This window comes from Globicephala melas, chromosome 8 (genome assembly GCF_963455315.2).
Source record: "Globicephala melas chromosome 8, mGloMel1.2, whole genome shotgun sequence".
In the NCBI taxonomy this organism is placed as follows: domain Eukaryota; kingdom Metazoa; phylum Chordata; class Mammalia; order Artiodactyla; family Delphinidae; genus Globicephala; species Globicephala melas.
Genome location: NC_083321.1, coordinates 98,371,628 through 98,384,308, shown reverse-complemented (window position 1 = coordinate 98,384,308; position 12,681 = coordinate 98,371,628). Strand labels below are relative to the sequence as shown.

At 47.1% G+C, this 12,681-nt stretch overlaps 1 non-coding gene across 1 annotated transcript; it reads left to right on the top strand.

Moving 5' to 3' along the window:
* Positions 1–4,432: 4,432 nt before the first annotated feature.
* Positions 4,433–4,505, top strand: TRNAG-CCC (transfer RNA glycine (anticodon CCC)). The gene has a single exon. It is a non-coding gene; the product is annotated as a tRNA-Gly (tRNA).
* The last annotated feature ends 8,176 nt before the right edge of the window (positions 4,506–12,681 follow it).

Sequence of the window (12,681 nt, the reverse complement as noted above, 5' to 3'; positions counted from 1 at the left end):
CAAGCACAGAATGAAATTAGAGGAAGGTGAGCACCCAGAAGGTGAAGCATACAGCAAAGTGAGTCTCAGGGAGCTAAGGGTACTCCCTTTACGTTCCTGGGGGCTGGATCAAGTCTGCTTCAACCTGCAGGGGGCATGGACTGCGTCACAAAACGTCTGTATGTCCCCAGGTCATGGACCCTCGAAAGTGTGGGTCAGTCCTGTCGTGTCCCAAGCTATGCTGAACCCCTCACTCCCTAGACCCAGGTACCACCCTAAGAGATTGGCCCTAGAACTGATCCACCTTACCGAGGAGCCCTGTTCAGGACTGAGTCTAAAGCAGCCCAGCTCCTAGATCATAGACTGTTACCGCCCATCTTTCCTCCCAGCCCACAGCGCATGTGCCTCTCCAGTAAGTCCTGCACGTGAGAGCCAAAGTAGAGATGATGGCTTTCAAAGAGACCAGCAGGAGTACAAATAGTGCATCATTAAGTCCACAGTGCAATTCACCCAATCCTCTCTGCCCCTCTCCGTGAGTCCAGTAGGGAAACAATGCCCAGCTTCTGTGCCAGCATGAAGGTCATGAGAACATTTCACAAGTGTCCCAAAGCTGAGGAAAAAAAATCACATTCCTAAAGACCACCAGAACTCACTGTAAGAAAATATGTCCCTGCAGTTCAAGTGTGACAGCTGGCCATGGGTCCACCATGCCCTGCAATGACACATGGGGGGAGCTCCAGGCATTGTGACCCTGCACAACCTCCATGAGGCCAGGAATCTGAGGGAAGTATGTTTTGCTCCAGAAGAGAGAGAGACTGAAGCCGAAATGCCAGAGCCAGGCCCACCTGTAAATGACTCCCTGGAACAGCGGGCCTGTCTTATTTCTGACCCTTCTCCACATCCGGCCACTGGCTCTCTCAAGGGTGGCTTGGTATCACTCTATTTTAACTCCTGGATGTGTCCCGGAAAGGATCAACTCCTTCCCATCAGGTGTCAGGCCTGGCAAGCGGCAGGACACTGCTTCCGGCTCCGGAATGCCCAGGAAGCCAAGCTGTCCCTCCACTTCAGGGTCCGGAGCGAAGCCACAGAGCTGCTCACTGCCTTGGATTTCCTCCAAAGATGAGCGGGTTGCCGGGGATCTGGTAACTTTTCAGTTCAAGGAACCTGCTTGTTAAGGGGGCAGTTGAACTAAGAGAGCGGCGTCTCGGGTGTTTAAGGGGCAAAAGGAAGGTGGGTGGGCTCACTACCGTTCACTGGGAAGCCAAAAAACAAAACAAGATGGAACAAAACAGGAGGGTGCACACACAGGGGCCAGAGGCTTCCATGGGTATTTTGGGGAGAGGGAGATTCAGCAAGGGGATTGGCCCCCTTAAGGGGACCGTGCGCCCTCTGAATTTAAATGTACACCCCTTGAAAGGAAGAAAAACAAGCAGCTTCCTCCTCCCACACACTTCAGCCCCTTTTCCACCCACAAGAGATGCTGGACCTAAAATCTAAAACCCTGTGAGGTTTAATTTAAGCCTTGTGCCCAGCAGTAGTTGAGTGATCATTTACATTTCTCCTGGCCTGAGGGAAAACCTCCTCCACACTAAGTCTGCAACGGTTTCACTTGGGAAGCAGATACCCAGAGTACCTGAAGCCCCCAGCCACTGTCCTAGCTCACCTCCACCTGCAAGTCTCGGCTTAAAGAAAAGAAGGTACTTGTCACCCAATAAAACCCTACTCAAAACACATCCACCAGAAACTAACACAACATTGCAAATCAACTCTACTTCAATAAAGAAAAAATTAAAAAAAAAACAACACATCCCCATCCCACCACCCTCAGCTGTTTCCTTTCCACTGTGGCACTGTCAAGGAAGATGATAAATGGGACACTAGTTTGCAAATGAAATGCCCTCCAGCTGCAAGTCATCATTGCTGTGAAGACTACACACATTAAAGGAAGGACCAAGTTTGCCCTCCCTTTGATTCTGTCCAGTGTCCTGTGTGTTTTGTTTGTAAAGCAACCTTTACACTGTCACGAAGGCTTTCATCTGTAATACTTTATCTTCCCAGTGACCCTAGCAGTGAGGACAGATGTTATTACCCTCATTTTACAACTTACTGAAGTGACGCACAGGAAGATATCCAAGGTCAGAGATAAAAACACAATAACTGATCCATGACAAAGCCAGAACTTGGGTCAACTGAAGCCACTTAGAGGCCACCCAAATCTCATCAAATGCATCAGCTCTGGAAAGCAGGTCCCTTGGAGCACCAGCATTTTACCAGCCCTGATTTTAGTTGGGTATGTCACGAAACGACGTGTAGCTGCTCAGTTCCATCCGTATTTTACAAGTGTGGAAAGGGAAGTGCAAAGTTCTGCAAAACAATTTCTCACAGGAGCTGGTGTCAGGGGGTCAGGACTAAAGAGCTTCAGAATCTGAGCCACTGCATTCCTCCCAAGTCCCCCCACCCTTCCACTTGTCTCCCATATTTCACTCTCAGCCGACTGGGCGGTTCTCCAGGAAACTGCCCTCACCTGTGGCCCCTCCAGACAGGTGTTGCCAGACCAGCCAGGCCTGCCTGCCCCCAGCTCACACAGCCAGGCCTCTGACTTTAATGAAAGGAGCTCATGTTACCAAGCAACTGTTGTTTATTCTCAACTGTTCAGGCTCCCTTTTCCTGCAGACACAAGACATCCAACACCTGTCTACTACTTCTGGAGCCCTGCAAACTCCAAAGTCCATTATTCAGCAGAAACTTCCAGGAGGGAACTTAAGTGAAAAATAGCAGGTGAGAAGCTAGATTTCTCCTGGGTGCCCACTCAGGCGAGTGGGAGGCAGAAGGGGCAGGTCCCCACCCACACCCACCCACATCCCTCCAGCCCCAGGGATGCCAAGGGCAGGCAGCTCCCAATAGCACGGACAGGTGTGTCCCCTCCAACGCGGCTGCCACAGGACAGTCAGTCCCCCCCTCAAGGTGAGGACACAGACTCTCTCTCCCTCAGGACATCAAAATAGCCAGACCCGTGGGCTGGCTCACGGACCAGAGAAAGAAGTGGGCAGTGGGCATTCACGAAGAGGAACTTGTTGCTATCAGAGAACTGGAAATCCTGATAGAAATGTGGACGAGGCCACAAGAGCAGCGTAATGAACTGTCTTCAAATACAAAACGAAGCACGGCCGGATCATGTACTGAAATGCTTCTTCCGTTGCCAACCAAGAGGAAATGAGTTTGTGTAGTACTCTGTGTGGGAGATTCAGGTTAGATGATAAACATTTCCCGAGAGAAAGGCCAATTAAGGGCTGGAATGGATGACCAAAGATGGTTTAGAGGGCGGCTTTCTCTGCACATCTTTAAAGGTAACTGGAGCACAGTTAGAGGTAGAAGCAGGAAAGAATGATCTCGTAAAGGCCCAACCATCGTGGGTCTGTGGGCCCCAGATTCTCTCTCTTTGAAATAAAAGCAATTCACGTATGCCTAAAACAAAGTCCATTTGAACTGATGCATTTCTGGCCCAGGGCGTTTTGATTACTGGATACTAAATACCTCCCTGAAACCCACGGACAGCTTTAATATCTTGCACTGTGAAACAGAAATACCAGGGTGGTGAAGGACAAGGGGCTGGGAGTGGGGACTGCGGGGACAGGTGAAATTGGAGAGAGCAAGCTTCAAGCCCTCCCCTGGTAGCCTGAGTCTGTTCCCTCCTCTAATCCCTACCTCATCACCCTGTGCAGCAGCTCGTCACTGAAGCCATCAGTGCGGTTTCTGCACTCAGTTTGTGTGATTAGAGAGTGCTGGAGGATGCTGGCTAAGCACAATCTAAATAAAACCACAGTGGACCAGCCTCCACGTCCAGCTTCTCCTTCTGAGAAAAAGGAAGAAAGAGCTGCAAGACTTTTCCCGGGTCTCAGTTCCCAAGGATGGTGCGCTGGCGAGGTCTCTCAGCCTTGGGAAACGCGCGAGGTTGGCAGCACGCTTCCGCCAGCCTTCGGTGGCCGATGCCAGGGTGAGCAAAGACGTCACCCCAGGAGGACTGTCACCAGATAAGCCTGCCTGGTTTAACTGCTCATCGAAAGGCTTAGGAGTCAATCCAGACTATTCTGCACAACACTTGGCTGACCCTGATTTTGCAGACAGACATCATCACTTGTCCTCTAAATCTTCCAGAGGACATCAGGGCTGGACAAGACTTCCTGCGGCCACCCCACCCGTCTCCTTGTCGTCCATCCCGGAGGAGGCAGGTGGCCTGCTCTGGGTTGCCTGCTGCTTTCCTCTGAAGGGTCCAAATACTATGGGCACCGTAAACTAGTGACTGCGTGCACAGGCCCACAGGCCTGTTCTCTGAGCTTCTGACCCTTTCCACCACTTACCAGCTGTTGGATTTGGTGATGAGTTATTTAATTTCTTTGTGTCTCTGTCTCCACACCTAAAAAAAATCAGGATAATTAATAGTGTCTGTGGGACTTCCCTGGTGGTCCAGTGGTTAAGACTCTGCACTCCCAATGCAGGGGGCCCAGGTTCGATCCCTGGTCAGGGAACTAGATCCCGCATGCCACAACTAAGACCCGGCACAGCCAAATAAATAAATATTTTTTAAAAATAGTGTCTCCCTCCTGCAGCTGTTGTGAGAGCATCTGAACAGCGTAGGGCATTTAGAATAGTGCTTGGCACCTAGGAAGTGCTCTATAAATGTTGGCCTTTTTGTACCTAATTAAGTCTCCATCATAAGACCTGTGTTAGGAAACACGACCACTCGCGTTGATTTTCCATTCAGTTTAATTCTAAGAGTACACGTTAAGCTACAGCAGCGTGTGAGCTCCTTACTAAGCGCTGGGGAGACAGCAAGACAAGCATGACACGGGATGTGCGTTGGAGCATACAGCCTAGCAGGGCAGAATTAATTAAGTGCAAAGCATAAGCGCTAACAGCTGTGAGTGGAAAATGGATAAATTTTAACCAGAGGGAAAGAGGTGGTCTGGGAAGGCTCTATGGAGGAATCAGTATTTAAGTGAAGACTTAACGTATGAATTTCAGTAGAAAAGAGGAATGGAGCATTCTGGAATAAAGGAAACATTTGAGTAAAGGCACTGAAGAGAAAAAAACCCATGGAGAGTTTTTGAAAATAGGAAGAAAGAAGTCAGGGCTTATGGAAGGACACAGAGGAGATGAGGATGGACAAACAAGAGGGTCATATTGGTGAGTACTTAAAGTTTAGTTTATTCTTTAAACAAAGGGATGCTATTCAAGTTTTTTTTCTTGGGGGGGGCAGGCAGTAACATTATCAACCTGTATTTGAGGAACAGCAGTTCTGGTGACAGTGTGAAATATATACTGGAGAAGCAAAAGATGGGACACACAGAGGCCAATCCAGAGACTGTCATTCAATCCGTCCATATTTTTGGAGTATCAACTATGCACGGCAAACAATGCAGGTAAATGATGGAGAAAATGTGAAATAGGGCGGGAGAAAAATGTGGGATGAGAGGAGGTGGGCAAGGGAAAGGAAAGTCCTATGAAGATTTATTCAGAGTCACAGATTAGAAGAAAACCAAGAATGTGGGATGATTCGGAAGTCAAGGGAAGGAAGGAGCCAGTGTTTGTTGAATGACTACCGCAAGCCAGACACCGGGCAAAGTGCTTCACACACAAAATCCCATTCAAGCCTCCCAACCACCCTGAGAAACAGATATCAAAAGTCCCATGTTAGGGGCTTCCCTGGTGGCGCAGTGGTTGGGAGTCTGCCTGCCGATGCAGGGGACACGGGTTCGTGCCCCGGTCCGGGAGGATCCCACATGCCGCGGAGCGGCTGGGCCCGTGAGCCGTGGCCGCTAAGCCTGCGCGTCTGGAGCCTGTGCTCCGCAACGGGAGAGGCCTCAACAGTGAGAGGGCTGCGTACCGCAGAAAAAAAAAAAAAAAAAAGTCCCATGTTAGGATGAGGAGAGATTTTAAAAGGTGCCTGACTTGCCCAAGTTCACACAGCAAGTGGAAGAGGAGCACAAATGTAAACCAGGGTCTCCCTGCTTTAAAGTTCATGCTTTTTCAATTACACCACATTTCAGAAAGATAAGTGATGCCCAATGCTATAATGAAGTCAGGCAGGAGGAAGACTGAGATAATCCCATTAGATTTTGTAATTGGGTCGTTGGTGACCTCTGAGGGAACAGCGGGGGTGAGGGCAGGAGACGGAATGCGATTGCCATAGGTGGAAGAGCACGGAGCGAAGCAATACATGGAGGCTGCAAGAGACCGTGCTTTCCAGAAACCAGGCAGTGGAAGGAATGCCTTTCATTTCTATTCGTTCTTAAATAGTTATTGAGCATCTTCTATGTGATAAACACTCTTCGAGGATCTGGAGTTAGACTGGGAAAAGGTGTGTGTGTGTGTGTGATTGTTGGCAGATGTTATGTTTCAGAGGAACAAAATGTGACTGTACGATTATGCCATTTAAAATGGAGTTCTGCCTATATCTGCTAAGAAAATTGAAGCTTGGGGGTGTACCTGGTAATCTAGCAAATCAATCAAAAAGTATTTAATATGCCCAGACTCTAAGCATACCATAATACTGGGTACCGTAAAAGGTTTCTGAAAAGTTTCTGCAAAACTATTTATTTATTCCTCAAAATAATTTTTGAATGTTTATCAGAGATGACCCTGGCCTCAATTGCTTCAAATCTTGAGGCAGGGGGGAGAGCAGAAAACCAATCCAAGAACTACAGTTTGGTAAGAAAATCCACTTCAATAGAAGCATGTACCAAATGCAGTGTGAGCCCACAGGAGAGAGAGCTTGATCCAGAAAGAACTTCATGGAGGAGACAGTACCTACCCAAGGTGGAAGGTTAGCAGAGGAGTTTTCCAGCTAGACCAAGGGGGGCATGCTTCCAGGCAGAAGGACCACTTGTGCAAAGGCACTGAGGTGTAAAAGAGAGCAGGGTATATTCCTGGAATCACAAAATGAACAGCCTGGATCATAATGTTCCATTAGGTGAGGGATGAAAGCAAGAGATTACATCTACTATAAATCTTCCTTCATTCACCCATTTAAACACAAATTGATTGAGCACGCTATGTTCTACGTGCTAGAAAACAAGGTGGGGGTGTGTCTGTGCACATAACCAAGTCTGTGCCCTGGAGGAGTTTACATCCTGGTGATCACAAAATTCCAGAATGATGGAACAGAGATTTCAAAGATTTGACCCAACCATCACTTTATCTCCACTGTTCCTTCTGTTTCAGAGATTAGAGAAGGAGGCACAGGGAGGTTACAGACATTTACTAAAGTCGCGTATGAGGATTCACAGATGATAAAGTGCTTTGCAAGCAAAGACCAAGACAAAGACCTGGAGGCTTAACTCACTCAAAGAGAAGGGCCCCAAAGCTCTAAGAAATGATTCCTTTCGAGCACTGAAGCAACCACCTAAGGCTTTTATTTCTGACAGAAACGCGGGCTATTTCACCTCCCTTAAATCAGAAAAGTAGCTTCCTTTTACAAAGACGCAAACCCGGATCCAGAGCAGTAGAGATGTTGGAACAGTGCTTCCAGGGTTGACCAGAAGCGTGGTAACTTCTTGCCCTGGGGTATGACGCTGAAACTGTAAAAGCTGCCCAGTTTGTTCTGATGGATACAATGGCATGTTTGACGAGCATGACAGGGACGCTAGCCTTTACATACCACTTCAAACCAAAAATTCGAGTTATTTTGTTGTGACACAGGAAGGGGCTAAAGAAGGCTGGGCTCAGGAGAGGTATTTTAGCCGCAGCCCCTGTAATCCACATCTGGACAACGATTCCCACTGCAACCTGAGTTATTTATCCTTCTGCAAGGAACACATCTGGAGGGAGTAAGTGTAGATAATTCATCCCTATAAAATTCTGCATTTAGTGTGAGCTGTTGCCTTGAAATGAAAGTCACACTGTCAGATGTTCCCACTTTTCAGGAATAAATAGTCCACCACCCTCTACCCTGGCTGTACTCTGCCCGCAACTGCCCCCTAGTAGCAACGCCGGTGCTTGCATTCCCCCACCCCTCCTCTAGAAGCTGAGACCCTGGACCAATGCCCACAAAATTCACAATTCAGTGACTGCTTGGAATTTTAAACACTCTGAAATTGGGATTTGGGGATTGGTTATGCTGGGTGATCTCTGAAGTCTCGATTGTAGCTCTCACAGTCTATGAACTGGAAAGGTCTACTTTGCTTTAAGCAATCCTGGTGTATGAAAACACAGATTTTAAAAATGTATGCACTGGGGGTGGGCTTCCCTGGTGGCGCAGTGGTTAAGAATCCCCCTGCCAATGCAGGGGACACGGGTTCGAGCCCTGGTCCAGGAAGATCCCACATGCCGCAGAGCAACTAAGCCCGTGTACCACAACTACTGAGCCTGTGCTCTAGAGCCCGTGAGCCACAACTACTGAGCCCAAGTGCCACAACTACTGAAGCCCATGTGCCTAGAGTCCGAGCTCCGCAACAAGAGAAGCCACCACAATGAGAAGCCCGTGCACCGCAACGAAGAGTAGCCCCCGCTTGCCACAACTAGAGAAAGACCGTGTGCAGCAACGAAGACCCAACACAGCCAAAAATAAATAAAATAAAATAAATTAATTTTTTAAAAAATAATAAAACAATTAAAAGGTATGCACTGGGGGGACTTCCCTGGTGGTGCAGTGGTTAAGACTCCATGCTCCCAATGCAGGGGGCCCGGGTTCGATACCTGGTCAGGGCACTAGATCCTACATGCATGCTGCAACTAAGAGTTCACATTGCCACAACTAAGGAGCCTGCCTGCCACAACTAAGACCTGGCATAGCCAAATAAAAATAAATAAATAAATACTTTTAAAAAATGTATGCATTGTAATGATCATCTTATAATACAAAGCATTTGTTTTACAAAAAGGATTCATTAAGATAGATTGTTTCTTTAGGTGTAGGAACATTTTTATTCAATTAATCAACTTGAATACAGCACACTCTACGAGGAGACAACCATTGAACACCAGATGTCCACATGAACCTGAAACGTCACTGAATGCTGAGTGATCTTGTTTCTTCATAGTTCCAGGAAAAGAAAGAGCTCCGTTTCCCATACCCTCAACCACTCCCTTGATGTAAGTTAGTACTTTGGGAAGACATATTGACTCTGTCTGACAGTTGGAAAGTTTTATGAGCAATAGAACTTCCTTAGGCAATAGAATTATAGGCCTGGAAGACACATCAGATACTTAGTCCAATTTCATTAGCTATCTGGTCCATTCTTCCTCTGCCCTGTCCCACCCAAGGTCACAAATGAGAAACTGAGGCACTGGTAAGCTCAATCTTGGACCAAGGTCATAAGGGTGAAATGGAAATTTCTTTCTGTTAAGTCAAATATCTTTTGGTCAAATTCCACCTTAATTCCTTCCAGTGTTGTTTTGGAGGTAGTATTTTGACCTCAAAGAATAATTAAAAAACAAATGGTACTCAGGAATCCAGATACTCATTCTGCTTTTGTCCACACACATTCTGTGTGCATCTAATCCCCTCATAAACCCACAGAGAACAAGAAGTTAATGAAACACAAACACCTCCCTAGAACTGATCCCAACACGTGAACGTTCAGATTTGCACAAAAGACATCACAGTGTTTATTGCTTTTGCAAAGGCCTTTTGGCTTTAAACAAATAGAACTCCTTGATGTGGGAAATTTCCCCTCGTGCATTTCAAATATTGCTCAATTGATACACAATTTTGCAACAATACTACTCCTTAATGAACATATGTCTGTGAATGATCAACTTACATGCTCATATCCTTTCATTTCAAAGCAAATATATGATAACGATGGCTTGAACCAAATGAAAAATCTGTGTTAGCCAAGCATAGATTAGAAATGTTCCAATGGCCTAAAAATTTGCATATTCATCTAAAATTTCTCGAGCCAGGCACTGTATTTTCTCATTGAAGCCTCACGAAAATCCTGAGGTCGTGCCAATTTTCCCATTTTAGAGATGAAGAAAACCAAGCCCAGAAAGATCAGCTTTAGGTGCTAAGATGCGATTCAAACCCAAGTAGTCTGAACCCCAAACCGGTGTTTTGTGCACTCCTCCATGTTACTCTATTTTAACCTCCTGTAAAAAATATATTGTCAGTCACTATTCAACTGGGTCTCCTGCCATTTTTTGTGAAGACTTTGATTTGCAATTTGGTAAATAAACTGATACTTGCGACTGTGATTCTACAAACTGAGACATGTTTTCCCGTCTAATGCGGTCAGTTCCTATTTGTTCCCTATCTAAAACACACCACAAAGTTAATACCAATTTCCTTGGGTCTTCCTATTGAATTCTAAATACTCTGAAAAGAAACTCTATCCCAAACATTTAGTAGAATTCACTTGGTAGAAGTGCTTGCAAGAAACACTTTATTTATTTTTGGCTGCGTTGGGTCTTCGTTGCTATGCGCGGGCTTTCTCTAGTTGTTGCGAGCGGGGGCTACTCTTGTTGCGGTGCACGGGCTTCTCATTGCGGTGGCTTCTCTCGTTGTGGAGCACGGGCTCTAGGCGTGCGGGTTTCAGTAATTGTGGCTCGCGGGCTCTAGAGCGCAGGCTCAGTAGTTGTGGCACACGGGCTTAATTGCTCCGCCGCATGTGGGATCTTCCCGGACCAGGGCTCGAACAGTGTCCCCTGCATTGGGAGGTGGACTCCCAACCACTGCGCCGCCAGGGAAGTCCAAGAAGTACTTTGTATTGGCACGTTCTGGTCACGTAAGCAGTTTCTCATTTGCAACTAAAGAAGTCAGTGAAGCCCTAATTCCTAATTTGTACCCAAGTGTCTCTCTCACACCTCTTACCTGTTAAGAAGTCCACCTGTAGATCTCAGGTGAGTCAGCAGGGCTCTGCAGGTGCTGGTGCCTGGAGGCTTCTGTTACTGAGATTTTTCCACACAATGCTCCAAGCAGGGCCTGTGCACAAACAGGCCAGCTTGAGGCTCCACTCAGTTGGTTTGCTTAAAACGAGGCTTGCCACCGTCTGCTGAAATGGTAGCTGAGTAAACATTAAAGACTTTTAAAAGTATCTTCTCTGTGGTCTTTGGGTTCTAATTTAGCTTCCACAGGTAGATCTAACTTGTTTGCAGGACTTAGGAAGGCAGTAGCTTCAATCTTGCTAGCCAGGGCAAAGTCTCTGTTCTTGAAGGCTGGCTCACATGATCTCACTCTGTGCAAGTTCACCCTTGCATCCTTGGACCTTGGAATCAGCACATTAGACTCCATCCCCACCGAAATGAAATCTCCCAGCTTAACCAAAGAGCGACTAGTCAGCACTCCTTGGTCCCACTGTCCTTCAGGCAGGGCCCCACCAGGATACTGAAAACCTAGGTTACTGCTCTGCCTTTCTCACTCTCCTCTTCTCTTTCTTCCCTCTCTCTGTCTCTGTCTCTTTTTTTCTCTCTCTCTTTCGCACACACACCCCATTAGAGATTCTCCCCCCTTCCTTCAATGACCAGACACTGTTCATCCAAAAATAAATGGTGGGTTCCCCGTCGGGGAGGTGTCCAAGCAGAGACTGAACGCGTGGAGGACATTCTTACATTGAGGTTGAGACCAGATGATTTCGGTGGGCACTTCCAGGTCGAAGGCTGATAGTATCCCAGAGGTTCCAACGTGCTGGAACAAGTCCACAATAGCTTCTAATTGTCCTTTTATGACTTCTCCTTTTCTTTTTTGAGAATGTCCTCCACATTCATTTAAATCAATCCTTACTTGTATAAAAAGACCTTGGCGCACTTTACCCACACTGCTTTGCAACACATCTTTTTCCACCCTGTATCATAATTACTCGTGTACCTTTTCCACATCCCCTCAGACTGTAATGCCCCCAAGGCAAGATTTCTGTCCCATTCATCTGTGTCATCCTGTTACGGAGCTCACCGCCCCACATGGTGTATCTGCTCAGTGAACATCTGTGAGTGAAGAAATGGTGGGTGGGGCAGTGTTGGTGGAGGGGAGTCAGGAGGACTGAAGAGGCACCCAGTGCAGTTAGCTTCCCAGCCCCATGCTCTCTGGGGGTTGCTTGCCCTCCTGGAGAGACGAAGGCTGAAGAACACGGTCCATCTCAGCCCTGCAGTGTCCCCTGGGACAGCTCTGACCATGGTCGTACTTTCCCTCAGATCATCACGACACACTCATGCTACATTGCATAGGAGGTCTCAGGAGGAGTCACCTGGGACTATAATGCTCCTTGCCCAGAACATCCATTCCTGATTAACTAAAAGCTCAGGTTTCTTAGGTAAGGGGGTTTGGACTATGAATCTTTGGGGAGCGATTAAAGGAAGGAACAAGAATGCATTTGGAAACAGCTGCTTACCTATCAACTCTTAAGAAAACACCCTGAAATGGAGTTTGATCAATTCTCCCTCAGGGACTGGGGAGGGCCTCAGTTTAACCACTCCTGTGAGAAAGGATTTCATCCTACTCTCTTGCGCAGATCTCCAGATAGGCCCAGCTCCCAGCTTCCCCTTGTGGGAAGCCCAGGCCCACTTGAGTTCTGCGGCTGCCCTGCACTCCAAAAAATAACCACCCTCTTCCATGGTTTCCTGTCCCAAGGATGTTTGCCAATCTTGATTATAAGGCCAATGTTAAGTCACGATTTAGTTCCACAATTAAATGACTGTTCATTCCGTTTGAGTTTCAAAGGGGAAAAAATACCTTAGAGGAAGCCACCCGCCACATTTTATAGATAAGGA